Source organism: Protopterus annectens, chromosome 9.part0 (assembly GCF_019279795.1).
Source record: "Protopterus annectens isolate FY-2018-M chromosome 9.part0, PAN1.0, whole genome shotgun sequence".
NCBI classification, from domain to species: Eukaryota; Metazoa; Chordata; order Ceratodontiformes; family Protopteridae; genus Protopterus; species Protopterus annectens.
This window is the reverse complement of record NC_056743.1, coordinates 1,400,031,500-1,400,059,261: the sequence shown is the minus strand read 5'-3', so window position 1 is coordinate 1,400,059,261 and position 27,762 is coordinate 1,400,031,500. Positions and strand designations below refer to the sequence as shown.

General features: G+C 44.0%; 1 protein-coding gene across 2 annotated transcripts in view; it reads right to left on the bottom strand.

Annotated features, from left to right (window-relative positions):
• LOC122812092 (E3 ubiquitin-protein ligase TRIM39-like) overlaps nucleotides 1-27,762 on the bottom strand; it is a 225,689-nt gene that overhangs the window by 40,502 nt on the left and 157,425 nt on the right. The gene's annotated exons all lie outside the window — the stretch shown is intronic.

Below are 27,762 nucleotides of genomic sequence, written 5' to 3'. Positions count from 1 at the left end.
GTGTGTGGAGCCATGGACAATGGGAATGGGAGAGTACACTGAACACTTTGGTCTAGGGTACCAGTTGACCTAAGTCCAATCCTGCATCTTATTCTTCTTTCGGCTGCTCCCATCAGGGGTCGCCACAGCAGATCAACTGTTTCCATTTCTTCCTGTCCTCTGCATCTTGCTCTGTCACACCAACCACCTGCATGTCCTCTCTCACCATATCCATAAACCTTATCTTAGGCCTTCCTCTTTTCCTGTTACCTGGCAGCTTCATCCTTAGCATCTTTTTCCCAATATACTCTGCATCCCTCCTCGGCACATGTCCAAACCAACGTAATCTTGCCTCTCTGGCTTTGTCTCCAAACCTTCCAACCTGGGCTGACCCTCTAATATACTTATTCCTAATCCTGTCATCCTCGTCACACCCAGTGCAAATCTTAACATCTTCAACTCTGCCATGTCAAGCTCTGACTCCTGCCTTTTTGTCAGTGCCACTGTCTCCAACCCATATAACATAGCTGGTCTCACTACCCTCTTGTAGACCTTCTCTTTCACTCTTACTGGTACTCATCTGTCACAAATCACTCCTGACACTCTTCTCCACCCACTCCATCCTGCCTGTACTCTCTTCTTCACCTCTCTTCCACACTCACCATTACTCTGAACTGTTGATCCCAAGTATTTAAACTCATCCACCTTCGCCACCTCTACTCCCTGCATTCTCACCATTCCTCTATCCTCCCTCTCATTCACACACATATATTCTGTCTTAGTCCTGCTGACCTTCATTCCTTTTCTCTCTAGAGCATATCTCCACCTCTCCAGGGTCTCCTCCACCTGTTCCCTACTCTCACTACAGATCACAATGTCATCTGCAAACATCGTAGTCCACTGGGACTCCTGTCTGATCTTATCTGTCAATCTGTCCATTACCATTACAAATAAGAAAGGGCTCAGAGCTGAACTTTGATGTAATCCCACCTCCACCTTAAATGCATCTGTCACTCCCACTGCAGATCGCACCGCTGTCACACTACCCTTGTACATATCCTGTACCACTCTTACATACTTCTCTGACACTCCTGACTTCCTCATACAATACAACAACTCCTCTCTAGGCACCCTGTCATATGCTTTCTCTAAATCCACAAAGACACAATGCAACTCCTCCTGACATTTTCTGTACTTCTCCATCAACACCCTCAGAGCAAACATTGCATCTGTAGTGCTCTTTCCTGGCATAAAACCATACTACTGATCACTAATCATCACCTCCCTTCTTAACCTAGCTTCCACTACTCTTTCCCATAACTTCAAGCTGTGACTGATCAGTTTAATCCCTCTGTAGTTATTACAGCTCTGCACATCACCCTTATTCTTAAAAATTGGTACCAAAGCACATTTTCTCCATTCCTCAGGCATCCTCTCACTTTCCAAGATTTCATTAAACAATCTAGTTAAAAACTCCACTGCCATTTCATCTAAACACCTCCATGCTTCCACAGCTATGTCATCTGGACCAACAGCCTTTCCGTTCTTCATCCTCTTCATAGCTATCCTTACTTCCTCCTTGCTAATCCACTGCACTTCATGATTCACTATCCGCACATCATCCAACCTTCTCTCCCTCTCATTGTCTTCATTCATCAGCCCCTCAAAGTACTCTTTCCATCTGCTCAACACACTCTCCTCGCTTGTGAGTACGTTTCCCTCATTATCCTTTATCACCCTTACCTGCTGCACATCTTTACTAGCTCGGTCCCTCTATCTAGCCAATCGGTACAGGTCCTTTTCTCCCTCCTTAGTATCCAACCTTTTATACAACTCGTCATATGCCTTATCCTTAGTCTTTGCCACCTCTCTCTTTGCCATGCACCTCATCTCCTTATACTCTTGTCTACTTTCTTTATCTCTCTGACAATCCCACTTCTTCTTCGCCATCCTCTTTCTCTGTATACTCTCCCATACTTCTTCATTCCACCACCAGGTCTCCTTGTCCTCCTTCCTCTTTCCAGATGTCACACCAAGCACCTTTCTAGCCATCTCTCTTCCTAGCTTTGCTGTAGTTACCCAGCTATTCGCTAACTCTTCACTGCCACCCAGTGCCTGTCTTAACTCTTCCCTGAACATTACCTCACAATTACCATTTTTCAATTTCCACCATTTGATCCTTGGTGCTGCCCACTCATCCTCCTCTTCTTGATCACCAATGTCATCCTACAAACCCCCATCCTATGCTGCCTAACTACACTTTCCCCTGCCACCACTTTACAGTCTCCAATCTCCTTCAGACTTTCCCTTCTACATAAAATATAATCCAAATGTGTGCATCTTCCTCCACTCTTGTATGTCACCCTATGCTCCTCCCTCTTGTTAAAATACGTATTCAACACAGCCATGTCCATCCTTTTTGCAAAATCCACTACCATCTGACCTTCTGCATTCCTTTGCTTAACACCATACCTACCCATCACTTCCTCATCCCCTCTGTTCCCTTCACCAACATGCCCATTGAAATCTGCTCCAATCACCAGTCTCTCACCCTTGGGTACCGTCATCACCACTTCATCCAACTCACTCCAAAATTTTTCTTTCTCATCCATCGCACACCCAACTTGTGGAGCATATGCACTAACAACATTCATCATTACACCATCAATTTCCAGCGTCATAAACATCACTCTATCCGACACTCTTTTCACCTCCAAAACACTCTTAGCATACTGTTCCTTCAGGATAATGCCTACGCCATTTCTCCTCCCATCCACACCATGATAAAACAATTTGAAACCAACTCTGATACACCTAGCCTTGCTCCCTTTCCATCTGGTCTCTTGCATACACAATATACCAACCTTCCTTCAGTCCATCATATCAGCTAGCTCTCTCCCTATACCAGTCGTGCTGCCAACATTCAAAGTTCTGACCCTCACTATCACAGTCCTAGCCTTTACCTGCCTTCGGCCATGCCTTCCGCCTCTTCTCCTACCTAATGTCAATGTCTTATAGCATCGTACTAACAATGTTGCCTTTCACAATAAATCAAGAATATATTTTATTTATTTATTTATTTTTTAATTTTACATTTGATTACCAGAAAATCCCACTGGACAAAAATCCTTTTTCAGCAGAGGCCTGTGGAGAAAAGCTCTACATTTAACATGTAACAATGATTCCAATTTCAAATACAAGGTTTATATATAGATGACTTGACATTTGTCACACAGAAATACAGATATTAAACATATAGCATTAGATAAAAATGCATTCATGCAAATAAACGTATTAATGGCATTGTTGTATAGTCTAGTACAGCAACTGAGAGAATTAATCATAAATAAAGTGAGGAAATCTATCAGGAAAAGAGTGACTTACAGAATGTAAATCAGGTATTATTCATAGCAATCGGTGGCTGAACAATTTTCATAGCTATACTGCACTGACTGTTAGCCTGTAGTAGGAGGTGATACAGTAGAGGATAGATATTGTAACATAATTACAACTTAAGCAGAATAATTTTAATATAGCCCTTCTATACACAGTTTAGAATGTAGTAGGAAATGAGTAGAAGTGTGTTGAAATGTTAGACGTGGTCTGATTTATGTGGTTGAGGTGCCACACAGGGGAGTTGTTATGGGTGCTCGGAGGGGGCCTGCTGTCCATCCTCCACCTGCTTCAGGTATTCGTTCCTGTGCCACTCAACATATGTTTATGGCCATCATGGAAGCACAAGCAGGTTCACATAGGTCCTTCAGAGAAATGCTTAGGGTTGTAGATGTGGCACAGACTAACATACGTGACTGCCTCCACCATGTTGCCAACTGAATAGATCAGATGAATGACACTTTGGAATGGGCGGTGTCTGTGATGGAATATCTGCTGGGAGGGAGACAGCATCCTTGTGGGTGTAGGTCAGCCACATCATCTGCTGTTAGCCAACATGGCCATGTCCGATCACACTCCCATAGTGGCAGTACTTCCATTTTCTATCAGCGGCTGAGCTGTCCAGCCTCAGAAATTGCAGGTCATGGGGTCATGGTCCTGGGCATCCCCGTGATGGGAGCTCATCCAGCAGACATTATTCATGTTCAGGTGGCAGCAGTGCATCTGACCATGGGCGCTGATGTGCTAGTGCAACTCCTCACAGAACCAGTTCTCATGGTTGAGTATGACAATGATGAACTCCCACCTCTACCATGCACAGCTCACATCTGTCCAACATACCAAAATGTAGAGCTAGAACAGAGGTTGGCTGTGTTCGTGCAGACATGCATACATCAATTTCTCCTGGAGAGCCCATACAGACACATACATAGCAGTTACATGGTTCAGCCATGAAGCCTAAAACCCATTTTGTCTCACTGGCCATTTGTTACTTTCTCTGAATGTCTGCCTGCTTCTCTTTCTTACTCCCTCATACTCACTGACTTTTTGTGTCAGCCTAGGCTTTGTGCTCCCCCTCCACACACACACACAAAACACCCTGGGCAAGTGATGATAACTGTGCCATATCCATGTTTATCTGTTGGCTGCAGGGATACATAAGCTTTTGTCTGGTGCTCAGGGTGCATAGCTGACCTGGTGCTTAGTATATCTGCATTTGTGGTATTGAACTGGTTATTGTACCTCTGACTTATATTGGTCTTAGAAAGTTAGACAGCTGATAGCATCAAACATTTGTTGCATCAGTATTGCTAATGATCTTGTAAGGGTTGTGAAGTCTGAAACTGCAATGTGTATCATTACTTTCTAACTTCTCTCTTTAATGATTTTCCAGTACAAACATATGGTGCTAAAATGAGGGCATTCGGTGACCATCAGTATTTTTGAGAGGTTTGACTTTGTGAATCTTTGGTGCCTGAGGCCTACTACTTAATAATGAACACATATAAGTCAGCTAAGTCTTTGCTGTCACATATTAAGGCCATTTCTGTACAAATCACCCACCTTTTACTTGTTTACACTACCAAATAACAACATGCAAGGATATGCCATTCATTTACATTGCTACACAATACACTCCTGGTTCAACACTTACCTTGTAAATACAGCAGTTGCAACACTTTTAGTTCAGATACTAGCAGGTTACAGCCATGACATGGGCATGTAAAGGATGTGAGCATTGCCTGACATCAATGTTACTATATGTATGTGCATAGGAGGAAGGTTTTAGCCCCTTAGGTGGTGAGTGAGTGTGCTATGCATTGCCTCTTAGCCAATGAGAGGGCATATTGAGCATGCCTACATCTGCCTACACCCACAGCAGCTGCTGGTTCCTCCTCTGACTCCTCACCTGCATGTGGATGTGACGATCTTGCATTTGGTATTGGGATGTGTACCCTTTCCCCTTGTTGATCCTGCTGAAGCTGTTTTTCTCTGGAGGATGTTGTGTAGCATGGCACATATAGCGAAGACTTCAATACATGTACATGGATTGTACTGCAGGGATCCCCCAGATGTATCTAGGCACCAGAACCATTACTTCAGCCGCCCAAACACATGCTCTACGATATTTCTGGTTTAAGCACATATCTTATTAAGTCATTCTTCAGAGTGTGTATGTGCACTTCTGATGGACGTCATCAGCCACAGTTCCAGTGAATAACCTGCATCCCCCAGTAAATTACCCTGTGGGATATCCCTCTGGTGAACATCTGATGCAACTGGGAGGTGTGCCAGATGTGTGAGTCATGGTAACTGCCTGGGTTGTTAGCACACATGTTCAAGATGATTCCCTTGGCATTACACATGACTTGGCAGTTAATAAGTTAACAGAGTGGAAACCCTTCCTATTTAAGTAGAGCATTCCCTGTTCCCTGCATCCTAATTTATGGCACCCAGTACTTCAGGGTAGTGTGCTACAGGATAGACCTCTTGCACATTTCTGGCCCTGCCCTCAGGGCAGGGTCACTGGCATGCTGGAGTACAGCATTTAGGAAATGATGGAGGATCCTGGATGCTGATGCCCATGACACCCCCAGCATGTCCCCTGTTGGTCTCTGAAAGGTACCTGTAGCTAAAATTATAAGTGCTATGCATACCTTTGTCTCCACTGGTATGGGTTCCCCTCAATTTTCCCTGGCTCTGAGATGAGGACAATAGAGGTTGCTGTAGTGTGTCTCTACCCACCCTGCAGCACTCTACAATTTCCACATGATGTAGATTGTGATACGTTAAATGCGGTCTTAAAACTCTTCTCCTTCTTGGCCTTGGTCTGTTAGCAGCAGCAGCAGCATAGACTTCAGCCTGTTGCACATACACATGAATTAAAGCAACAGGAGCCCCTAACATTTTTTCTGTATAGACTCCTTTCCATAGCTGTATTCCAATAGGTTTTGGAATTTGCAGGGAAAACCAGCACTGAGTCTACATGACTGCTTTATAGCTTGTTGAATAACTCCTCCATCTTGGATTGGTTGATTAGCATGCAATTCAGGTGCTTATGATGAGATTAACATGGCACAGTGTTTACCTTGTTTGAGCAGCTCTAAACACTGTGTGGAGCCACTTACAGAATCTAAAACAGTGTGCTACCGTGTAGGCTTTATTGAATTTGACGGTATATTTTTAACTATAACTGTATTGTTTAATTGTCTGTCTGAGCTTTTCCTGAGTTATTTGCAACTGGATTCTATCAAGTGTGACTTGTCTAAATATCAAAAGCAAATGTATATTGCAACTCAAAAGTACAGGATAATATTAAAACTGTATATTTTTACGATGGATTGAAGATTATTTTACTGCATTCCATATACTGTGCAGTCTCATTTATCTCTGTTTGGCACTTACATCCAAAGATACTACCAGTCGTACATTAGGACACTACAAAACTTTGAAAAAATGTTTGCTTGCTTGTTAGCAGTCCTAGGATTTTGTGATTGTGCTCACAAATCTCTCAACACTCTTCACTGCTTCTTTGGTGTTTAAATCCAAATAGCTTTTTTCCTGAGTCTTCAGTTATTCTTTCTAACAAAACTGTCTACTGGCTTTTAGTGTAACCAAACCTCACTACCCCCTCTCCTGCACTGTCTCCTGCTTCTTTACTAAGTATTAATTTCCAAATATTTTGCTATTAATCATCCAGTTCTTCTGTGAACCACTGAAAGGAAAATCTTCATACTACATATGACAAGATTTGATGATGTTAAAGGTAATTAGATTCTGCTATCTAGCTTTGCTACCCCAAATCTGATTTACAGCCCTACCTCAAAGCATGATAATATCACAAGGGTGGTTTATGCTTAAACAGATACTAGCAACACCATCCAAGGAACTGAAAGAGATTCTCTGATACCAGGAGCAGGTAATGAGATTCTGAAACATTCTGTGATAATGAATCTCAAACATTCTGTAGTAATAAATCTCATAACCCATTCCAGGCATAAGATGATCCCCCAGTGCCATGGCAGACCCACCATGTACACCTGAATCTATCTGGTGCCACATTGCCAGAGATGCCTTACAGGTGGAGCTCTTTGTTCATCCAGCAAAACAGCCTCACCATATGACAGACAGGAGAATGTAAGCAGAACAGAGAGCACAGGCTTCATGCGTGTGTTCTCCCTGTCCTCAGAATGAGATGAGCATGTGGGGGACTTTTTGACTACGGAATATCCTCTGCATTTATCACCTGTAACTGTGCATGCCATCCACAATGAAATTTGGGAATGACTCACATACTTCCTTACAATGCAAGTGCATGCTCTTTGGCTGCCCTTCCCAATGGTGCCTCTACAGTAGATGAACATGTCCACCTGTATGTGAGCCTTACTACTGCATGCAGTCTGGTTTCCCATCATGTACTGCCTGGAATACCAATTGCCCTCTCTTACAGATGGTGCTGTTTCAATGCTGAATCCACCCACTGAGCTCAGTGGACTACACCATGGCTTCAACTCTCAGTGATTTGACATTGCAAACCCAGCTCCTTTTTGGAATTAGGCATGGGGCTCCACCAGCCTCATGGAAATAGAGTATAAAGTGGTTGCTCGGCACACTGTTACCCCATTGATTGCACAGTGTATTACCCCATACCTAAAAGTATCACAGTGAATCTCAAGTAGCAGCCACATTATCCACTTATTTCTCTAAATTCTCTTCTGGATCTGCTACCCATATCTCAAGATTCTGTCATTCATGATCTGAAGAGTATGCAACAATCTGTAATAGCATTTTTATTAGTTGTTAATAATTAGAAGATTCTGGCAGTTTGTCAAAGATAATATTGGCAACATTTTTCATTTATTCCACTATTTGTACTTATACCCCAAAGTACTGCTACTCATAATTTAAAAACTTATGAATCTTTAAAATATCCTTGTCTTCTGACAAATCTCCTGACTCTGTCATTATAACCAAGACTGGTTTATCTTGTTCTAATTCTCTCTATCATTCTCTTGTTCCCTCTCACATTCCTCCTCATCTAGTCAGTATTTGTACCTCAGTATCTGCCACTTAGTGCCTGCTGATGTTGTGAACCACAGAAAGAAATGTCTTGGTTTCTAACACTCCCCACTAGTCTGACATTTTGTCCACAATTCACATTCTTGTCTGTTGCTATTTGTTATTTATATCACAGCTTTGTACCACTTAGAATCATAACTCAGTGAACCTTAAAACACACGATATATTCCACCATATGAGTAATACTCCCAATATTCTGCTGTCCTCCAAGATCCCCTTTACACTAGTTCTATTTTCAATATTTCTAAACACAAATAGCCTACTCTCAAATTTAAGGCAGATATACTTTATAAACAAATCAGAGAAACAAATAAGCAACAGTTCCATAACAGTTCTGACAATCTACAAAAAAGAAAAAAAAAACGTCTTTACTTGTGTTAGTTGTTTTTACTTTCTTTCTAAGATTTGGAGTATTTTTTCTCCTGGGCCTGGAGCAGTAGTGTGAAAGGTACTTGTGTGAGTGCAGCATTAATGAATCCATATATTTTAATGCTCCCCCCACTAAAACAGTTTGTTAAAGAATACTCAGTTCAACAACCAGTGATTTGAAAAACCCAGTTAATAGGACTTCTGGTTTGGAACCATCTTGAGAAGACACAGAGCAGTGCTCTCTACCTTGTGATCTTAAAATAACTAAAATAAAACTTGTCTAATTTTATTTTATCCAAAATCAAAGAGGTGTATCTAAAAGTAGTTAATAAGGTAAATACATGATGGCATTGTTGACCCTAGCCCTGTGTAGCATCCTGCCTTCGCCCAGAATGATACCACAGTATAAGGACAAAATGATTGATCAACAATTGGCTAAGCTTCTGGTGCCATTAAAAGGGGATCCAGTATCTGTCTGCCTGGGATGACATGATCGACAAACTGCGATGCTTTGCCAGAGATGGTCTGCACCTGTCACCCCTGGGATTCAGGTTACTGGCTAAAGCTCTTGCCACCCCTATAGTGCCTTTTTAGGCAAGGTTCAAAGGACAAAACCACCACTGTAACAGATACAAGCATGCAAAATCTGAAAGTAATGCTACTCAATGCTAGAAGTCTAAACCTCAAAATGCACTCTCTCGAGGCACTCTTAAAAATGGAGAACATCGATATCTGTGCAGTAACTGCGAGCTGGTTCAGGGCTCCAGAGAGCACCCCTGCAATACCAGGCTACAACTCTTACCACACTTTTCAGCCACGAAACCAAGACTGAAACACTAAAGGTGGAGGAGTGTCCATATTCACCAAGGATCTTCACACCTCCAGGCTAGTTGCCCAACACAATGCATCTGAAATTCTCCAGGTGCAAGTAACACTAGGTACGACTGCAATCCAAATTGTAGCTTGCTACAGATCCCCCACCACGCCCCAAGATTCTCACTACACCTTTCTAAACATACCGGAAAATATTAAGATACAACCAAACACCCTAATACTGGGTGATTTCAACTGCCCTGCCATTACCTGGAAAAACTACTCGAGTACCAACACCTTTTCCCAACGGTTCTTGGAATTCATAAATTCCAATGCCCTGGATCAACTAATCCATTGTCCCACCAGGGGCTCCAATATCCTAGACCTGGTCAGTACCAACATGGGAGATAGATGCTCCACACCAGTGGTCACCCCCTCATTGGTCAAGTCTGACCATAAGCAAATCACCTTTGACATCCACATCCCACCGCCACCCCCAGTAAGGAAACATCCGTAAAAATCTACTTCAAAGCCAACTTCATGCTACTCAAGTCAGAAGTGGCAAACTTCATGACACCCATGCAGGCGGGAGATGAAAGTTCAACTGCTGAATCCTACACTAAGGCACTGTACGTGCACATCCACTAATGCATGAATCATGCAATTCCAAATAGAACCAAGACACTCTCCTCCAAAAAAGGAAGTCAATCTGGTGGTCCCCTGCCATAAACAAACTATACAACAGAAGGAAGAAACTGTTGGAGAAAAGAGAAAAATTCCAGGATGCAAAAAACTCCCTTACCAACCTCAGTAAGAACCTGAGCTAGTTAAGAAAATAAATTTGCCAAAGATTCCAAAGACAACCACAAGGCATTCTATAGTTATGTCAAGAATCTAAATGGCCATGCTCAGATATGTTCTGAGCTACAACAGAATGGCATTAAATATACTGATCCCAAGGATATTGCCAATATCCTGGCAGATAGATTTAGTGCCAACTTCTCCCCCCTCTCACCCCCTAAAGGTCCCATCTCAATACCAAAAGATTGCCAAATTCCGGCAATCACGGCCACACAGGTAGAAACCGCACTCTCTAAAGCTAAGAATACAGCATCCATGGGACCAGATGACATCCCAGGCTATGTAATACATGAACTACAAAATGAACTGGCACCTCACCTAAGTGTCATGTTTAATCATAGCCTTACCTCATGCTTCATGCCTACTGAGTGGCGCACAGCTACAATTATCCCACTTCACAAGGGGAATCCATCTTGGATCCAGGGAACTACTGTCCCATCAGTCTGATGAGCCTGATCTGCTAGGGCATGGAATGCACTATCATGGAACTTATAAACAAAGATATTGGCAACCTTCAAACACTGGACCCCATCTAGTTTGGGTTCGTGAAGGGCCGATCTTGTCTCCTGAACCTGATTAACTTCTTTGAATCAGTCTTCAGAGCTGTGGATGAGGGTAAGGTGGTCCACACAGCCTATCTGGACCTCGCCAAGGCCTTTGACACCATCCCCCACTCTGGAATCATAGATAAACTTACTAAGCTGGGCATAAATCCCTATGTCACTCGATGGGTTGCCAACTGGCTTACTGACAGAAACCAGACTGTAAAAGTAGCCAACTCCAAATTCAGCTCCAGACAAGTGACAAGTGGAGTACCTCAGGGTTCAGTCCTGGGACCGCTCTTGTTTGGCATCTACTTCTCTGAAGTACAGGCCAGCACTAAGGGACTCTGGCTAACAAAGTTCACAGTTGACTGCAAGTTGGGAGCCATTACTGAATCTCCAAATGATGTGGATATTCTACAAAAGGGCCTTACAGAAACAGATGCTTGGTGCCATAGCTATGGGCCCAAGCTTAATGCCAAGAAATGTATGGTTATCCCCTTTGGGAAAAAACATGTCCCCATGAATTACCACATAGATGGCAGTACACTAAACACCGAAAGTGTGATGAGAGACTTAGGGACACAGGTGGACAGTGGTCTCACCTTCGATAACCACATCGCCACAACAGTCAGGAAATCCTTCGATATGGCACACCTCATCACTAAGGGCTTTTCATCCAGAAAAAAGGAAGTCATTGTCTCACTTTACTCATCCCTCATTAGACCCATTATAGAGTACAATGCCCCGTTTGGTATGTACATCACAAAACATCTGCAACAGCTGGAAAGGCCACACAAATACCTCACTAAAAGAATCACAGGCCTAAAGCAGATGCCCTATGTTGACCATCTAAAAAGACTCCAGCTATACTCTGTGGCATATCATCTAAAAAGAGGCGATCTCTGCTTAACATACAAGGCCATGTCAATCTCTGATCTGCTGGACATGCTCCACTTAAAGAAATTCCAATCCCTCAGAGCCACACGCTCCAGGGATCTAAACCTTGTCATCACAATGAACAAAACATGCTTGGGGAATAGGTTCCTGACCTACAGACTCCCCATACTCTGGAATAGACAGCTCATACATGTCAAGCTGAGCGCCTCCTTGGACCTCTTCAAAAGGAACCTTGACGACTGGATGGGAGACAGGAAAGTCATCTTGCTAGACAGGGGTCCAGGGAAGTAAATAGTGTGGGAAGAAATATCCAGGGAATTGTTATGGCTAGGCTTGTACAGACCCTAGGGCCGATAGCCTAGTACCAACTTATGAACCTATGGGGGATCTCAAAAAGTGCATCGAGAGATTAGCAAGGTCATACAGGGCACTAAAGACAAGCCTAATATGGAGAGTACAGCTGAACAAAATATGACAGAATTCAGTGACAAACTATATAAAGTGTATGGACAGCTTGTAAAATGAATGAGACTTTACTCAATTCCATTAAAAAACAGACAAAAGAATAAAGGACATATAGAACATCCTATCGAGATAATCAGAAGAAGTATAAAAGGTCAAAAAAAGAAAAGGGGCAGGATACAGTATGTTTGCTCAAGACAGAGGCCTTACAAGAGGAAATGAAGATGAAATTAATGAAACTTTCTTGAAGACTGTGGCAGAAGAGAGAACTTATTTATTGTAGGGGGAGCTTGTGCCATGGTGTACAGGGATAAACCCCTAACTATGGCCCTGAAAACCCAGGTTTGATTAGCATATTGTGCATCTGAGGCACTGAAGGGAGGGAAAGCATTCACTGATGACACTCCCAAAGGATAGGTGTGGTCCAATGAGGTGCTAACCCTCAGACGAGGTTGGTGAATGTAGTGGTGAGAGTGACAAAAGTGGATAGAGCATAAAAGCATAAAATCCTCCTTAATGGAATGTGTACATATTCCCCAGGAGGCTCTTAAGTTCCACAAATGACCCCAGCAGGATAAAGAATACAGGGAGCTTATAGTTTCTGATAGACCTGGCACAGATGTGGGCACTGGACATCAGTGCCATTAGGATGATTTGAGGGGGTCAAAATAATATATATATATATATATATATATATATATATATATATATATATATATATATATATATATATATACTTAACATTTGTGTACCAGGAAAGTCCAACTTGAAACAAAGCCAATTTTCAGCAGAGGCCCAGGGAGAAATACTCCAGACACATGTCTTTGTAACATGGGAGGTAACCGGAATACCCAGAGAAAACCCAGACAAATGCAAACAGCACATGCAGACTCTGTGTGTGTGTGTGTGTGTGTGTGTGTGTGTGTGTGTGTGCGCGCGCGCGTGCGTGTGTGTGTGTGTGTGTCTGTGCGTGTGTGTGCGTGCGTGCGTGTGTGTGTGTCTATGCGTGTGTGCGTGCGTGCGTGTGTGTGTGTGTGCACGCGCGTGTGTGTCTGTGCGTGTGTGTGTGCGTGCGTGCGTGCGTTGTGTATGTGTGTGTGTGTGTGTGTGCGTGCGTGCATGCGTGTGTGTGTGTGTGTGTGTGTGTGCGTGTGTGTGTGCGTGTGTGTGTGTGTGTGTGTGTGTGTGTGTGTGTGTGTGTGTGTGTGTGTGTGTGTGTGTGTGTGTGTGTGTGTCTGCTGTGTGTTTGGTCAACTGTTGCTTTGGTCCACAGCTGTAACTACAGGGTTGTTTGTTCAAACATTCGGTCTATTGAACAGACATTACACTAAATGATTGGTTTACCAAAAAAAGGAAAAAAGGATGCATGCCAGGCATGTGTGCATTTGTGCAAATGAGTGTGAGTTAGGGTTAGAGTAAGGGTTAGGTAAGGGGGATAGATTAAGTGAGTGATTGTGAGTGTTTAGAATTAGGGTCACAGTTAGGTTAGGGAATATACTTAGGGTGTGCATGTATCTCGTTTGTGTGTGTCTATCTATGTGCTCACATACGGGTGCATGTGTGGTGATTGTCCAAGCTGTTTTGTGTAGTAGTAGTTATGCAAAGGGCATTTTGTTTTTACTTCAGATGCACGTTAGGGTTAGTGGCAGGGTTATGGTTAGGGTTAGGACATACTACTAACGTGGAGCAAAGGGTGTAATACATTAGTACTAGTAGTAAACAATTATACAATGACCCCTCATTAATATTCCAAAACGTGCACGCTGATTGGTCAGCGTGCATGTTGTAAATCAGACTTATACTAATGGAAAAAAGGTCCGGTCGCCCGGACTTTTTCCATTAGTATAAGTCTTTTTTTTTTTTTTTTTACAGCAACGGAGAATGCAAGATCTCCGTTGCTTTTTAGAAACTGTCTCGCTATGTTAAAGGAGTTTAACATAGCGAGACAGCTTTAAAAGAAGTAATGGAGATCTTCCTTTCTCCGCTGCTTTTTTTAAAGCTGTCTCGCTATGTTAAATGGGTTTAACATAGCGAGACAGCTTTAAAAAATAACAACTGAGATTCTCCATTGCTTTTTTTTTTAAAGCTGCCTCGCTATGTTAAACTCCTTTAACATAGCGAGACACTTTGTAAAAAGCAACGAAGATCTTGCTTTCCCTGTTGCTTCCACCCACAGCTCTGATGTACTGCATAAGCATATGCATGCGCAGTACATCAAAACTGCCGCAGAATACCAGACAGCTGCAGAAGGGCAGCACGGAGGCATTATACAATGCCATTATTTAAGAAAAGTAAGTATTTCTTTTCTTAAATAATGTCATTAATATAACAGCAATAACCCACTTCTGGGTGTGGGTAATGCTGGGTTTACCCACGGTTGTCTTTGTTTGGCCACTCGGGCTTTGCCCTCGTGACCAAACCACACCAACCATGGGTAAATCCAACATTAACCACACACAGGCGTGGGTTATTGCTTAATTATACAATGACCCCCCCCCCATTAATATTCCAAAATGTGCACGATGATTGGTCAGCGTGCACGTTGTAAATCAAAGACTTATACTAATGGAAAAAGTTCTGGCCGCCCGGACTTTTTCCATTAGTATAAGTCTTTTTTTTTTTTTACAGCAACATAGAAAGCAAGATCTCCGGTGCTTTTTAGAAACTGTCTCGCTATGTTAAAGGAGTTTAACATAGCGGGACAGCTTTAAAAAAAGTAACAGAGATCTTCCTTTCTCCGTTGCTTTTTTTAAAGCTGTCTCGCTATGTTAAACTCCTTTAACATAGCGAGACACTTTGCAAAAAGCAATGGAGATCTTGCTTTCTCCATTGCTTCCACCCACAGCTTCGCCCTCGTGACCAAACCACACCAACTGTGGGTAAATCCAGCATTACCCACACCCAGTCGTGGGTTATTGCTTAAATAGTAAACAGCCAATGCATAACTCTCAGCTTCTTACAGCAAGAAATTTGGACAAAGCCATAAATAATGGCGTGACAAAGGTCCAACAACAGAGACAATTTTTAAATACTGCTCTTAGAAACTTAGAAAGTTCATAGGTTCATAGGTTGGTACTAGGCTATCGGCCCTACGGCCTATATAAGCCTAGCCATAACAATTCCCTGGCTATTTCTTCCCACACTATTTACTTCCCTGGACCCCTGTCTATCAGGGCAACTGACGTGATCCCCGGAGTGAATTTCCTTTCTCCCATCCAATCATCAAGGTTCCTTTTGAAGAGGGCCAAAGAGGTGCTCTGCTTGACATGTATGGTCAATCTATTCCAGAGTCTGGGGAGTCTCTAGGTCAGGAACCTATCCCTCCAGCATGTTTTGTTTATTGTGATGACAAGGTTTAGATCACTGGAGCGTGTGGCTCTGAGGGATTGGGATGTCTTTAAGTGTAGCATGTCCAACAGCTCTGGGTTTGACATGGCCTTGTATGTTAAACAGAGATCGCCTCAGAGTAGACGATATGCAACAGAGTATAGCTGGAGTTTTTTAAGGTGGTAAGCATAGGGCATCTGCTTTGGGCCTCTGATTCTTTTAGTGAGGTATTTCTGCGGCCTTTCCAGTTATTGCAGATGTCTTGAGAGGTACATACCAAATGGGACGTTGTATTCTATAATGGGTCTAATGAGGGGTGAGTACAGTAGGACAATGACCTCCTTTTTTCTGTATGAAAGGCCCTTAGTGATGAGGTGTACCACAAAGAAGGATTTCCTGACTGTTGTGGCGATGTGGTTATTGAAGGTGAGACCACTGTCCACCTCTGTCCCCAAGTCCCTTATCACACTTTAGGTGTTTAGTGTACTGCCACCTATGCAGTAACTCACGGGTACATGTTTTTTTCCCAAAGGGGATGACTATACATTTCTTGGCATTAAGCTTGAGCCCATGGCTCTGGCACCAGGCATCTGTTTCTGTATGGCCCTTTGTAGAGTATCCACATCATTTGGGGATTCAATAATGGCTCCCAGTTTGCAGTCATCTGCAAACTTTGTTAGCCAGAGTCACTTAACGTTGGCCTGTACATCAGAGAAGTAGATGCCAAACAAGAGTCGTCCCAGGACTGAACTCTGAGGTACTCCACTTGTCACTTGTCTGGAGCTGGATTTGGAGTCAGCTACTTTTACAGTCTGGGTTCTGTCAGTAAGCCAGTTGGCAACCTATCATGTGATGTAGGAATTTATGCCCAGCTTAGTAGGTTTATCTATGATTCCAGAGTGGGGGATGGTGTTGAAGGCCTTGTCGAGGTCCAGATAGGCTGTGTGGACCTTCTTACCCTCGTCCACAGTTCTGGAGACCAATTTGAAGAAGTCAATCAGATTCAGGAGACAAGATTGGCCCTTCACAAACCCAAACTGGGTGGGGTCCAGTGTCTGGAGGTTGCCAATGTCTTTGATTATAAGTTCCGTGATAATGCATTCCATGCCATTGCATATCAGGCTTGTCAGACTGATGGGACGGTAGTTCCCAGGATCCAAGGTGGATCCTCCCTTGTGGAGCGGGATAACTGTAGCTGTGCGCCACTCAGTGGGCATGAAGCCTGAGGTGAGGCTATGATTAAACATGACACTTAGATAGGGTGCCAGTTCATTTTGTAGTTCATGTAGTACACAGCCTGAGATGTCATCTGGTCCCATGGATGCTGTATTCTTAGCTTTGGAGAGTGCTGTTTCTACCTGTGTGACTGTGATTATCGAAATTTGGCAATCTTTTGGTATTGAGATGGGCCCTTTAGGGGGTGAGAGGGGAGTGAAGTTGGCACTAAATCAGAACCATAGCTCAAACAAGAAGGTTAGGGGAAGAAAATAAGGAAATGCCGCAGTAGGGTAATTGGAGTACAACTGAGCAATTAACACCTATCAACTCACAGTGGGCAATCGACGACAGCTAACAAGTCTGCTCACAGCAACCTGCAGAACAGGATAGGGGAGGTGTCGGATTGCAAAGAAAAGAGAACTGTCACCGCAGAGCAAAGCAAACCTGCAGTAGATCGGCCATAGAACACATTTCGTAAGATAAGCCAGGTCTTGGAAAGTACAAAAGAAAGCAGGCTGCTGGATGCATGCCAGAAAATGGGAGTGGAAACATTAAGAAATGTAAAGGGAAGGGCAAGAGGTAATCCACGGCAGCTAAATGTAATTCAACTCCAAAGGCACCATAATAGCAGTACCTGTGGTAAAACACATAAGATACCCTGTAGCTCCGATTGTACATACACACCCTATGACATCATCAGTGTTCAAAGCACAATAGTATAAAGTGTAAAGGCACCTCACACACACCTGTGTATTCCCAAATACTGCACCATCGGTGTAAACAGATGGGGAACTTTTACAATGTACATGTTGGGAGCTGCCATAGCTGTGATTCATCACCATGTGTTAGAGACTGAAGGTGTTGTGGAGGATGATGCTGACAACCACCGCAGGCCCCAGAGGAGGTGAAGAGTGTTCAGACCAAGGGTAACCTACCAGGGGCTACATGATCTGGAGATAGTAGAGCATTACAGGGTGGACAGGGACATCTTACAGCAAATAGTTGAGCTGTGCCGGCCACGCCTGAGATCCAGAAACAACAGAGGGGAACCCATCCCAGTGGACATGAAGGTATGTGTAAGCTTGAGAATACTAGCAACAGGTACCTTTCAATGGCCAACTGGAGATATAATGGGGATCTCACAGGCATCAGCATCCAGGGTACTACACCAGTTCCTGGATGCCATGTTACCACATGCCAATGAGCATATATACTTCCCCCAAACTCAGGAGGAGTCGGCCAGCAATATGCGTCTCTTCCACCATGTGGCACACTACCCGGAGGTACTGGGTGCGATAGACTGCACGCACATACATATCATGTCACCACCCGGTGAGCATGGTAGGCACTACATAAACAGCAAGGGTTACCACTCCATCAACTGCCAGGTCGTGTGCAATGCTCAGGGCATTATCATGGATGTGTGTGCTGGCAGCTCTGGAAGCTACCATGACTCCCACATCTGGCATGCCTCACAGCTGCATCAGGTATTTGTCAGGGGGAACATCCCATATGGCCACCTTGAGGGGATGCTGGCTATGCACTGGAGCCGTGGATGATGACTCCCATCAGAAATGCACACACACTCATGCAAGAACGCCATAATGAGGAACACGCACAAACCAGAATCATCATAGAGTGTGTGTTTGGGATGCTGAAATCACAGTTCCATCACTTGGACATATCTGGTGGAGCCTTGCAGTACTCTCAAGGTACGTGTGCCCACATCTTCATAGTATGTGCCTTGCTACATAATATGATCCTGTGGAAACAGATGCAGCAGGGACATAATGGTGAAGACCCTTACAGCCCACCGCAGTTGCCAAGGCCATCACAGGCCACGAACACCCTGTGCCAGCCCCAGTAGGCAGACGGAGGCGTGCCCAATATGCCCACGCCTTTACAAAGAGGGAACGTATAGCACATACACTGACAGTGTAGGCCCCTATGGACTGACACACCTCTCCACCTGCACACACAGTAAACTGGATGGCACACACACACGACCACCTGTAAATTGTAATGTATTGGTGGCCTACTGTGTGAATCCTACATAGGCAGCCCTCAACCATTGCACACACAACAGCTATTGGAACAAGGAAAGTCAACACCTGAACAGTACACGCACCTAACAGCATATGTTGATACTGTATGTATAGGTTCCTAGGTACATCGGTAGGTACATGCCCGATTGTCAGAGGCCATTCATCAACCGAGGCAAACAGTGTCTGCTGTCGCCACCACATCGATTAACCAACTGTCCCTCAGTGGAGCAGAGCCAATTGCGGGATCCATGTGTGTAATCACTGTTCCCCACACACTCTGCATGGATTCCCTGGTGTGTTAATGAGGGGCTCCATATAATGTAATCGGGGATGTAGTGGCAAAGCATGGGGAGTACCCATGACAGGTATCTGTCACCCCAGCATGCTCCATCTATGGTTGTGTGAAGGTGTAGCAGATTATAGTGTGTGGCTCACTGTGACATAGATTCCCAATGCTGGAGCACATCCATTAAACATCACTTGGACATACCATTAATAGGCCTCATCCATATGTAAACTAACTGAGTTACACATTTGATTGCAGTATGGAGTAACAGCCAAAGTACAGTCCACATACAAAACACCATAACACGTGTACAAATCCCAGCTACCCAAGTGGTAAAGGCACTGACTGTCGTGCATGTTCCCGATTCCACATCCTGCAAGGGCCATCACGTAATCCCGAAGGCACAAATAATTGATGTTGGATGCAGGTCATCAGATCAGGTTTAGCACATGTTAGCAGGTTTATATGTTGGCAAGTGCTGGTAAGCGTCGTTTAAATATGACTATACGGATATGCGTGAAACAGAGCTAAGCTTTGCTGAATATCGTGCAGATCACGGTCAGCGATATCCAGAACAGGTGAAACTAGCATTATTCACCCCTGTACTAATAGTGCCTGCTCTGAAAGGTAAAACAACCACTGCCAGGAATAGAACACACAATCATGTACACAATCACGTAACACTAAGTTACCTGAGATGTACCAACGGCAGGTGTGTATTGTGACAGGTTAAAACACAAATGTGCGGAGTTCAGGAAACAGTATACACCGCCATATACACAACAAAAGGTGTGTTCTCCCTCTCTCTCTCTCTCTCTATACATATATATATATATATATATATATATATATATATATATATATATATATATATATATATATATATATATATATATATATATATATATATATATAAAATAGAGATAGAAAGGGTGATAGAGAGATATATGTCGATATATACGGATTCACCTATATCTGCAAATATATAGATAGGTCAATGACATGTACACAACCATGGAGGTACAAATAAATAGGATACTGCCAACTACCGAATGTTTTACATACCAACACGCGTAATCACGAGGCTTAAAGACCGAAAGACCACAGTACTGGAACACTAGAACCGCGAGTAATATTGTCACGATGTTAAGGGACATTTAGTTATCACTGCCAGTGCTGTGGTCCAGGTAGGTACTGTGTTCAGCTGTGTTTGTGATTGCTGTAGTCTGTGTAAGTGTGTGTTGAGAGTGCCGTGTGCATTTCCGTGGGACTGTAATGTGTGTGTGTGTGTTTGCATCGTGTGTCTGTTAGTGCTAACTCAGAGGTAGATCATTACAGTAGGTGTGGTCATAGCTGGCCATAGGCATACGGTTACCACCTGTCCCACTTTAAGAGGGACAGCCCCTCCTTGGGCAGTTGTGTCCTGACAACAAATATTAAAAAGGGCAAATGTCCGAGATTGTAGGACATAATTATGTCCCATATATTATGTAATATTTGCATTAAATAGTTATTCCTGTATCTAAAATACGTAAATGTTACAAGAAACATGATAAGTAGCTAAAGTGCTACAAGAATAAGTATGTATTTAGGATAAAAGTACATTCTATCCTGTGTACTGACCATGGGTATGTGTTGGCCTGCAAACACCGATGTGTATCCTGCAAATGTCCCACTATGGCCATTTGAAAAGGTGGCAACCCATGCCAAAGAGGTTCAGTCATCAACACAACTGCAATGAGTGCAAATATCTGTGACAGAAATACACGAGACAGCTGTCATTTAGTAACATTCCCTTACATATCGATGTATTTCCAGAGGTATTGAAGTATCAACCTCAGCTGCATGCTATATAGGAACCAATTAACAATGGCTCAATGTATAAGCCTGCAACAACCATAGTTTTAGTCTACTAAATGATAGGTCTTCAATTAGGGAAGGAGCCTACACACACATATGGAATATGTAGAAATGCAGTCCCCACAAACCTGTATATGCTATGTACACTCACCTACATCCCCCCACACCCGAAACAATTGCAATACAGACTGTAATAACATCACAAACATCCACTCACTCAATTACATCTGCAGAAGCGTTAACATACCACATACCTTGTGAGAGACACATTTGTAATGGCGCCATGTGAAATCGTAGCTGTTGTATAATGGAACAGACGGCGATGTTACAGGTTTTGTTTGGAATAGTCCCTTATCAGACGGTTGAGATGACAGGTACACTCACATGTAGAACCACATACTCTAGCCGTCACACACAATCCACGGGTGACATGAATTCAAAATATCCGTGTCTCCCCAAATATCAGTTGCAATTCCTCACAACAAAACACATACAGGCCGTCTTCCCGAAGGCAGGGCAAAAGGGCAACGCCCAAGTGGAGAATTCAGTTACACCCCACTGTTGCCGCGTAATTGGCGAATGGAGTAGCTGCACAGCTGATGTGCATGTAATAATTTACTCAGGAACACCAATTGGTGGCAGGATACCACATGTTACAGGTATCTACGTATATAAGGATGCCTTGCCATACATTCAAACCGTATGCTCATACCATAGAACCGTTTAAAGAGGAAAGGTGTAAGAGAGATATTTACGAAGACTCGGAAAGCTAACAAGGTATGTAGAACATTCAGTATGTTAGTGTATGTAGAGCCTGTTTTGTATTAATTAAAGTGTACGCAATGCATAAAGTGGGAAAAGGTATTATGTAGTGATGTCTTGTTGAGCATAGTAACGCTTGTAGAAATTGTGTGTCCTGCTGTGGGCCACGAGGTAAACATCTCATACACCACAAGGGATGCTACAGGAGGGCTTTAAACACAATTCCACACCACCCACCATCAGTGGTAGGGTTTGTCCAACAAGTACATGCCATAGCAGGGGATAGTATCTGTTGATATACTGTCACAGTAGGCATGTATATGGGCATATAATGAGAATAACATGCCTAAGGTGGTCCTGCTGTGCAAGTATGCTTTGCATTATGAGATAATGTTTAAAATATGTGTAATGTACAGTATTGTAGTTAGATATGTCAGATATTTTACACAGCATAACTGTTATATCATGCAAACAAAAGGTATGTCTATTGGCATGTACAATACACAATAACAGGATACATACAGCTTGTAGTCACAGGACACTGTAACAGCATGATAGCTAATTGAAATGGAAGAGCTACTCAATTATCCATGCACAAAGGACATGTAATAGCTTCACAGGTTCAGTTAGGTACTATGCTGTTTGGCCAAGTCCATTTGCAAGCCCAACTACAGTGTTTTCACCGGCGGCACCTCCCTAGGGTAGTGTCCTGTGTCTGTGAACAGCAGAGCCATTTGTTACCTGCACCTGTGTACAGTACAGCCACTGCAGTGATCCCTGGCGTACATGTGTGTCTCCCATCCACCCATCGAGGTATCTCATGAAGAGTGCTAGTGAGGGTCCCTGCTTGATGTACATAGGAATCATGTTCCAAAGCATGGTGAGTGTCTGGTTCAGGAATGTATCCCTCAAGCACGTCCCACTCATCGTTGCATTTGTGTACATATCCCTGAGCATGTTGCTCTCAGTGGCTTTTGCTTATATTGCTTATGTGGAGTATATCCATCAATATTGTTGTGGACATGGGCCCTGTATGTTCAGCAGAGGTCACCCCTGAGTATGCAGTATGCAAATGTGTACAGTTGTGGTGTCTGTAGTTGTGCTGCATACGTCATCCATCGGAGGTCAATAATCCTCATGGTGTGTTAATGTTGTGGTATGTAAAGTCATTGCTGTTCTGTAAGGTACACCCCAAAAGGGGTGTTGTACCCTTGAACGTGTGTCATACGTCAGGAGTATAGAGATACAATGGGTGCCTTTGTTCCAGCTCCAAACCCATTACAGATTAGGGTGGCCACGTAGAAGGATATCCACGCCACATTGGCAATATGGTTATCAAAGGAGTGGGTGCTATATACGTGTGTACTAAGATCCCGTATAATGTCACATGTATGTAGGGGACTACCACCTATGTGATAGTCAGTGGGTGATTGGTGTAATCCAAAGGGGATGTCTATGCACCTTGTGTCATGCAGCTTGAGGCCATGTTATCGACACCAGGTATCCATCACAGTGACACCCTTATGGAGGGTGTCTGTATCAACTGATGGATCAATCGTGGCTCTTTGTTTGCAGTCGTCTGGAAACCTATTCAGGGAAAGTCCCTCTGTGCTAGCTTGTGCCTCAGGGAAGCATATACCGAACATGAGGGGCCCTATGACCAAGGACTGTGGTACGCCAAGTGTAACTGAATTACAGTAGGTACTACGGTATGCTACCCTCACTGTGTGGGTCCTGTCTGTGAGCCACTTTGCATAACATCTCGAGATGTAGGGGTCGATGTGCAGGAGGATGTGTATGTTGTCAATACCAGAATGGAGAACGGTGCTGAAAGCCAATGAGAGGACAAGGTAGGCTGTGTGGACCCCCTTACCGTCATCAACTACCCTGGTAACTGTATCAAAGGAGTCCACCAGGTGTAGGAGCCATGGTCTGGCCCTAACAAATCCAACCTGGGCGGCATCAAAGGTCTGGAGCCCACCAATGTCTCTGTGAATGACTTCCATAATGATGCGCCCCATAGCCTTGCAGAACAGTCCAGTCAGGTGTATAGGGCAATAGTCCCTCTGGTTCATTGTGGCGCCACCTGTGTGGAGTGTGATAACTGTTGCTGTGCACCATTCAGGGGCCACAATGTCTGACACAAAGCTATTAGTGAATCTGGTGGCCAAGTGGGGAGCCATGTCATTCTGAGGTTTGTGTAAATCGCAGCCTGGGATGTTGGACGATCACATGGAGTCTGTGTTCCAGGCCTTAGAGATTGCAGGTTGGAACTGCGTAGTTGTGACCGCAGGGATTCTGCATTGTTCCTGTATAGATTTTGGCCCTGTAGGGAGTGAGAGGGTGTAAAGTTAGCATTGAACCTATCTGCCAGGATGTTGCCAATATCAGTTGGTTCTGTAATGTTCCTGCCTAACCGTCGTATGTCAGAGCAGATGTGGGCATTGCCATCGAGTACTGACATACTCCATAATGCTTTGTGGTAGTCCTTGGAATGTGTTGCAGTAATGTTTACGTAGCTAGCTTTGAAGGATGTGATAAGGGATCCCGGATTCCTACTGAGGCTGACCAGTGAGCTACCCCACCCATGGGATTGTACTCCACTTTGCAACAACTTCCACCTTTTGTTGTACATTATGTCTATGGAACTGGACCCCCAGAGTGGCATCCGTTATCCGGTGGGTACCATCATGGCTCTGTTTGGGATAGCATAATCCATGCAGTCATGTAAGTGCTAATGAAGTGCAGTGGTGTATGTTTCAGCGTTTGTAAGTACATTGTAAATCTGCACGGGTGTCATGATGTTTACTACCACTGTCATAAGACGTCTAAAGTTGGCCTTGTAAAAATCTTGTACTGTGTATTTTGTGAAGGGTGTGGTGCTGGGATGTGAATAACAAGGGTGATTAGCATACGTTCAGAAACTACCAATGAGAGGATAACCCCAGGTGTGGAACACCAGTCACACGTTGGTAATGTCCATGTCTAGGATATTGTTGGCCTTGGTGGTGGTGTGTATGGGTTGATCCAGCTGATTGGAGGTTATGAATCCCAGAAAGTGTTGGCCTAATGTGTCAGTATATGAATAGGTATCCCAGTTAAGTGTGGGGTAGTGTCAGTCTCACATCAGTAGTTGCTGTCTGAACCCTACTGTCCAGTACACCAAGAAATGAGGGCCGGTAACCATGGGGTATGGTGTGGAATCCGTAGCAAGTTACAATGTGTATAGCAGTTCTGGCCACAGTTAGTTGCACGTGGATTACCTCTGATGCATTGTGCTAAGTAACCAGCCTGGAGGTGTGTAATCCTTGTGAAATATGGACACACCTCTGCCGTGGGTGTTCCGGTTCTGGTTACATGACTGAAAGGTGTGGTCTGTGAATAACCTGTCAGTGCAGGTGTGCTCTCCGGAGCCTAGAGGCAGGTCCCAGTCACTGCAGAGATATCGAAGTGGTCCATTATAAGGAATGCCTCGCCTGAGTGCGTTAGAGATGAAGATGTCAAGCATTGAGTAACATTATCCCAGTTTTGCTTGCCTGTTTCTGTTCTGGTGGGGAATATGTTATTGGAAACTGTCTAAGACAGGCAGTATAGGAGCAGCAAGAGCCTTACATGTTATCTATAATCCCAGGGCAGACAGGTGCAGGTCATCTGTGCCAAAGCATCGTGTTTTGTTGACCATGTCATTCAAAGCAGACAGATACTGGATGCCTGTGGAATGACAGCAGAAGCATAGGCAACTGCTGAAGTGAAACAGTCAGTTGTTGTACAGTGGTATCAGTCTGGATGGATACAGAAAGCTTCTCAGGGCTTGGGCGATACCTTCCTGGGCTACAAGACCGGAGAGCTATTGCATGTCCCTGTACAGGTAGTCCAGGAAGTTACACCTCAGGGCAAGCACACTAACATGGAGAATGACAGTCAAATTGTACCTGGTAAAGTGTGGCATGGGTGCATAGGTTATGTTGCGGATCCTGTTACCCGACAGCCAGATGTAAGTGACTATCGCCTTGTGTAGCCTGCTGAGTGGGACATCAGTGTGACCGCCTACAGAGTCACCTATGACTGGTGTGTTGGGTATGTTATAACACCCTATTGGCTGTAGTTGATGGGTACACATGAGTCTGTGGGCTATAAGTAATTGGTGTTGTGTTTGGTGATGGGGGCTGCCTCTGTTGCCTACACAGAGTATGGAGAGGTTCTGCAAATGTCATAGTCATACTATGTGTGGCCTGTGGTGGTGTAGATCTAGTGAGACTATGTGATGAGTGGGGTGTGTTGCAAATGTTTAATGTCCCCACATAAATGTCAGGTTCAGTCTGGGATGGAGAGAGCATTACCCCCAGCATGGCTACATATGTGCATCTCCCACAGGCTGTAGTGTCGTATGCTGGGAGGTGAGCATTGACTGTGTACATGAGACAATTGCTCTATTGCCTCATGTTTGCCATATTCATCATATAGACAGGCAATAACACTGGTAATTGACACTTGGACATGCCTGTATATTCAACCATGTCTCACAAGATATGTGAGGTACGTTTGTACAACAGCTGTTGTACTGTAAGCAAGCTGAAAATGTAAGGACAAACAGTGTACTTGTAGGAAATGAGTTGGAATGGATGCTATAGTAATTAGTAGCTCATGAAGTGCTTACATGTTCGGAACAAGTGCTGAGCATGAATATGCAATACAGATAGGGTGTTGGATAATATAAACCCACTGCAACCCACAAGTGGAGACGCCAGTTATAATGGGAGGCACTGCACTATTACCCTGCTGAGTATGGTCTGCAAGTCCATGAACCTTTATCAACATAGATGCTAGCAGTACAGATGTAGATGATAGTACGGATGATTTCACACTGCATAGCATACCTGTAACAGGTCATAGGACATCATCACCCATACTGTGTTCCAGCTACACTGAGTATACTAGATGTACCTTCGTATGTCACAGGAGTGTTCTACCAGTGGCCTGTTGACAGAAGCAACACTACAAAAGGTGTCTGAGTGACATGTGCATATCACACCAGTGGCAGCTACAGTAAAACAGGGTTAATGTTTTGTACTCCCCTCTCTTTGTAGCCCATACCACACAGACAAATGGGAAGCATCTGCATATGTAAGGATGTGAATGGCCATAACCTAGGAGCAACAGCTGTCTCAGTGTTGTGGACAACATACAGAATGGGCTTTGTGGGTGAGGTGTGTGACATACGTGCACAATCTGACAGCTGCTAATAGCATTGTCATCGCTAGGTGAATAACCCTGTACCCATTAACTACCACCTAGGCAGCGGTCAACATTATGGACACTGTTTGTAAGGGATGGTGCTGTGCAGTTCACCTCCCTGAGCTGGTGATGTCTCCAGGCCTATTAGATAGTCATACGAGGCAGCCAAGTCATGACAGGGTGCCATCCATGAGCATGGAGATCATTGGATAGGCATACTCAGCACTCGGGTGACCAATATCGGATCACATATCACCTTTAAGGGGTATTGGCCATGCGTGGATGGGCGACACCAGCCTTCACAATCCCCACCTCCACTATGCAGCATGCTGGCTACCTTGCATAAAGACATGTGCAACACTGTCATGTTGGACATGCTACATGTATATATCCTGATCTGAAAGACATACGTCATGGATAGACACCTTCCTACTACAAGGATCGCCACATGCTGGACAGATCCCTGTGCCATACATGTTACATACTCCTGCCATGCCATGCAACCCTGTCCATCAAAGCTGCACATGTCATCTCTGTCATGCATAGTGCGATGACCGCATGGTAGATGTATCATTAACTGTCTGGATCAGTAATGTGGCACTGATGCATCTGGTGGTGGCAAAATGGCTGT